Source organism: Marmota flaviventris, chromosome 9, assembly GCF_047511675.1.
Source record: "Marmota flaviventris isolate mMarFla1 chromosome 9, mMarFla1.hap1, whole genome shotgun sequence".
NCBI lineage: Eukaryota > Metazoa > Chordata > Mammalia > Rodentia > Sciuridae > Marmota > Marmota flaviventris.
Window position 1 is genome coordinate 108,648,151 of NC_092506.1, and position 6,000 is coordinate 108,654,150.

The following is a 6,000-nucleotide window of genomic DNA, read 5'->3' on the forward strand; positions in this document are numbered from 1 at the left end:
CAGGTCCAGAAAATATTGAGACTATCAAAGAATAACTTCTAATTCTTACAAAATGTAAACAACTAAACTAAGGAATATTGATGCACATAAAATGTGATGAGAACATTTCTATGCAGGAGATAACAATAGAATGCAATAAATGACAATAAAAAAGCAAGACTGAATGTTATGTGCATTTAGACATCTATCCATGCAACATTCTGTGCTTGACTATTTTTGGAGTATGTTACCACTTCTATTTTTCTGACAATTCTCTGCACATTACTCTATAACCCAAGAAGTTAGTGCTCATTTTCCAATCCCTTGTGTAGAGTCTCAGACTGAGAAATAGCATTTTTAGCTAATGCATTTATATTTTACTTAACCTGAAGGAAAAGTTAAAAGTCAGATAAGTGCTATCTAAATTCACTATTAATTAATAAAAAATACTTATTTTATGGTTCATGTAGGAGACTTTCAGCCAATAAATTTTCTTTTCTCACTTTGCCCTATTAAACTCCCATTGGTGCTTTGGAAAACAACCACCAAAAAAAAAATGAGATACTCCTCCTGAGAGGTGCTTATTGCCATCAACAAGTCTCAGTGGCTCATGGTGGCATCTACAAGTTGCTCAGCTCCCCTGCCTTCTGCCATGGTATAGTTCCCAGATGATATTTCTCATTTTTCTCCATCAATTTCTCAGATTTTAGAGTCCAAATATTTCTATCTTATGTGAGAGCCATTTCTAGATGGTGATAGCACTATCTAGATGATTTTTCTCATCTTCAGCAGAGTTTCTGATTCTTTAGAGACCAAGAGTTTGTTTTATGTGAGAGCCACTTCTAGGTAGCAAATCATGTTTGTGTTTCCTTATGCCTGTAAGCTTTCCATAATTAAAAAAAAATGCTGTATTGAAGAAACAAACATGGATATTTCTAAGTAACAGCATATTCTTCCCTGTTTCTCTGTTATGCTGTGCCCTGAGGCAGAGCACATGTTATTTATTATTCTTTAACCCTGCACAAACATTTAAGCTGGTAAGATCATATTTTTTAAGCATCTGTCTCATCCAACAGACATAAAACAATGCTTGCTGCTTTGTCATCTGCTTTCTGTCCAACATGTGACATGAACACCTCAATGTAACGTCCCCTATAAAATCAAAACTTGTAATGAGAAAGAAGATATTCCACAGTTTGAAACCTTGAACACACTTTCTTTCTGATTTTATATATATTAAATGGTTCTTAACATCTTACCTAATTTTATATTTCAATAAAGATATCCATATTTTTGTGTATCTAACCATATTTGGTTTCGTATGTAAGTAATATTCATGTATATATAAGCTAATGTGCAACACACATATGTATGTGTATGCATTGAGTTTCTATTTCTTCTGTTTTAAAAGGTTTATGTATGCATGTAATTTTAAGACAATATTCTAAGAATTAAGCAAGTGATATCCAGAGATTTTTTTATACTAGTGGGCTAAATATAGAATGACAACTTAAGAAATATTTATTATCTTTCCAATAATTTGTTAATGCATTAAGGGTATAAAAACTGTTTAGAAAAAATACCTGAACTGTCTAATAATCAGAGAACTGCTGGAAGATACATTATTTAAATATTGGCACAACTAACAGTATCCAAAATAGAAGTGGAGTACTAATTAAAAATAGACTGATAAGAGATATTTAAGAAGAAGAGTTATTGCAAAGGAGAAAAAAAGTGAAAATATAAAGAACATATTAAACACCACTATAGAAGAATATAAATAATCAAAAGTTCAAATAATTGAAAGTAATTTAAGAATAAATACATTTTAATACTAGATACTATGCTAACATTCTCAGAGTCGTCTTTTATTTCTCTAATAGAAGCATGGATTAATTACAAAAGAATATACTTCCACAATTACTAGTAGAATTTTGGGGGATCATGAGAATATCACAGGAGTGAACATTATGCAGAATCATTTCTTACCTTCTGTATTGCTTATGGTTAGGTTTCGATGTATATCACACAATCACATATGCATGCACACACCATATTGTCTTAAACTGGAAAAGGATTCAAGGTGACTCATCAGATATATATCTATATCTTTAAATAATTGCTCTACTGTGCTAATGTATCTTCCATCTTTGGTATCAGATAACATTGATACTTCCTTCACTTCCACCATCTGATCATTAGACAGATATATATGGAAGGAAAAGAGAACATCCCCTAACTTGAAGGACACTGCATAAAAGTAATAGATCTCACTTCCACCTTGTAAGGATTTAGTCACACAAAAACACAGCTGCAAGAGGAGTTGAGAAATGATGTGGGCTTTAGATGACAGTGCATCAAATCAAGACTAAAGACATTTATTTTTGAGGAAGCAAGAGAGTAAATATCAAGAATTATTAACAGGTTCCTTCTGCATTATCTGGTACTTGTATTAAACCATAAATGACTCAATTTTGTCTCTCTAGAGTTTAAAATTTGTATGTAGCATTGCATCAAATAGGGATAAGAGCATTAAATGTGATTAAAATGCAATATGAAATGTATATATACAAATACAATATTTTAATCTCTATTAAGACTCACTAAATGAGGTATATGCCATGCTGGGTGGAGTAGTCTACATAATGTCTCAGAATTTCTGTGTTTATTTCTATGGGCTTGTATTTATTCTTATAGCATCCCCATCCAGAAAGGGCTTTCTGGCTCAATTCTATTCTCTTCATTTCCTCCTCCTCCTCCTCCTCCTCCTCCTCCTCCTCCTCCTCCTCCTCCTCCTCCTCCTCCTCCTCCTCCTCCTCCTCCTTCTTCTTCTTCCTACATGCTTATAAATCTTGTTTGTCTTTTCAAAGAACCAAGTCTTGGTGGCATTAATACTTTGTATTTTTTTATTCTCATTTTCATTTGGCTCTGATCTTAATTATTACCTGTATTCTATTGATTTTGGAATCAGTGTGTTCTTATTTTTCTTGGACTTTGTGATCTAAGGTTAGATTATTTGGGGGATCTTTCTGTATTTTTAGTGTGGGAACTCAGTGCTCTAATCTTTACTCCTAGAATGACTTTCATACTTCTTTTTTTGAATTTGTTCTTTTTAGTTATACATGACAGTAGAATGTACTTTGACATACCATATATATATATATATATATACCATATATATATATATATATATATATATATATATATATACACATGTTATATAACTTTCCAATTTTGTGGTTGTACATGCTGTGGAGTTATACTGGTAGTATATTCATATATAAACATAGAAAAATTATGTCTGATTCATTCTATTGCCTTTCCCATTCTCATCCCTTCTCTTCCCCCCACTCATTTCCCCTCAGCCTATGTCAGCATCCTCATGTAAGAGAGAACATTTGGCCTTTGGGGTTTTTTTTGGATTGGCTTATTTCACTTAGTATGATATTCTCCAGTTCAATTCATGTACTATCAAATGCCATAATTTCATTCTTCTTTATGGCTAATGTAATATTCCATTGTGTATATATATATATCACATTTCCTTTATTCATTCGTCTTTTGAAAGGCACATAGGTTGGTTCCATACCTTAGCAATTGTACATTGAACTGACATAACATTGATGTGGCTGTATTGACATAGTATGCTGATTTTAAGTTCTTTGGGTATAGACCAAGGAGCAGGATCACTGGGTCAAATGGTGATTCCATTCCATTCCAAGTTTTCTGAGGACTGTCTGTACTGCTTCCCATAGTGGTTGCCAATTTGCAGTTCTGCCAGCAATGTATGAGAAAAAATTTGTGCAGCCAAAGATTTACGTAAAAGCTAAATTCAGACTTTCATATTTAATACCCCTATGTGGTTACTATCAAAATCTGAGAAAGTAGATCACAGAGGATTTTAACTACATGGTCATGAGAGCAACTCAATTCTTCATCCTACCTAACCCTTCCCCAATTAGTTACTACTAGTGAATAAAGGTATTTCTACTTCTGATGGGCTTCTTCCATCTTGGAATGTCTGAGTTTCTCCAAACCTGCTGAACAGATTGAAGTTGGAAAATATTAACCTTTGTACACACTGCGACCAATCTGTCCTTGGACACTGGTGATTCAGATGCTCATCTAGTGATGAAGAATTTATAGTAAATATAGTAAAGGCCCAGTTTTGTTGTATTACATATCAAAACGTATATATTCTCACTTCAAAAGAAAAAGAAAAGAATGGCCTTCATATTGTCCCAGAGAGTTTTGACGAGTTATATCCCTATTCTCATTTGTTTCTAAGAATTTTTCTCCCCTGATTTCTTCTATGATCCACTCCATATTCAAAAATATATTATTTAATCTCTCTGTGTAAATATTTTCTGTTTTTTTTATCTTGTTATTGAGTTCTATTTTTATTCCACTGTGATCTGATAAGGTGGAAGGAATTACTGTATATTTTTTGCATTTTCTAAGACTTGCTCTGTGTCCTAAATTTGATCTGTTTTAGAGAAATTTCCGTGTGCCTCTGAGAAGAAAATAAATTCAGTTTCTTGATGGATGAAATGTTCTATAGATATCTGTTAAGTTCTTTTGATTAATAATATATTTTTTTGTTTTAGATCTGAAGAGTCTTTACTTAACTTTTGTCTGGATGACCTATCTAATGGTGAGATAAGTGTGCTGAAATCAGTATGATTATATTGTCACCTATTTGATTTTTTTATATTGAGAAGGCTTGTGTATGGAGGTCCACAGATGTTTGGGGCAAAGTGTCTGCAATCACTATATCTTCTTGTTGGATGAGTCCATTAATTAGAATGAAATGACTTTCTTTGTCTCTTCTGATTAATTTTGGCTTAAAGGCTACTTTGTCTGATATAAGAATAATTACCCCTGCTTACTTTTCCATTTCCATTTGCTTGGTATATCATTTTCCATCATTTCACTTTTAACTTGTCGATATATTAGCCTATAAATGAGTCCCTTATAAAGAACATATGGTTGGGTTTCATTTTATAATACAAACTGTCAATTTATATCTTTTTATTGTATATTTTAGAACTTCTACATTCAATGTTTTATAGAAAAAGCAATTTTTTATTTCCTGTCATTTTCATTTATTGAATGATTATTTCAGTCTTGATTCACCTTTAATTGGCTATATTATAGTAAATTTAATCCTTTTTCTGGTTTTTATTTCTATTTTCATTTATTCTGCATAAAATATTTCATTAAGTAGGTTTTGTCCCATAGGCATAGTAATTCTTTTAGTTTCTACTTATCATGGAAGATTTTGCTGCATGTAGTAATTTTGTTTGACACCTTCTTCTTTGGGATTCTAATATATAATTTTAAGTCCTGGCATTTAGGGTATGGGTTGAGAAATGAGTTGAAATCCATTTTGACTTATCTCTAAATGTGATTTGCCATTTTTTCTTGCAGCTTTTAAAATTCTATCTTAATTCTGTAAATTAGGCATTTTATTTATAATATGCCTTACAGAGGAACTTCTCTGGTCTTCCTGTTGGGGTTCTAAATGCATCTTTTATTTGGATGCCTACCTCATTCCTGATGTTGGTGATTTTTCTGATATTATTTCATTGAAATGATTATGCATTCCTTTATTTGTGTTTTGTTGTTCTCGTATACTCCAATAATTTTTATGTTTTTTTCTCTTAATATTATCCCAAATTTCATGGTCTCTTAAAACATTTTCTTCATCATTAACTTTATTTTCAAGATTATATCTGTGTCTTTAATGCCTGAGAATCTGTCTTATGTGTGGTCTTATCTATTGGTGATTTTTTTTCACAGAATTTTTTAATTTGATGTATTGAGTCTTTCTTTTACAGGATTTCTGTTTGGTACTTTTTCAGAATATTTATCTCTTTATGGATATTGTCTTTAACTTTATCTATTTTCTCTCTATGTTCATCATTTACATTATCTTTTAACTCATTGAACATTTTAACTATGAACTTTCTAAATTCTTTTTCCAACATTTTCTCCACTGTGGTGTCAACAGAATCAATT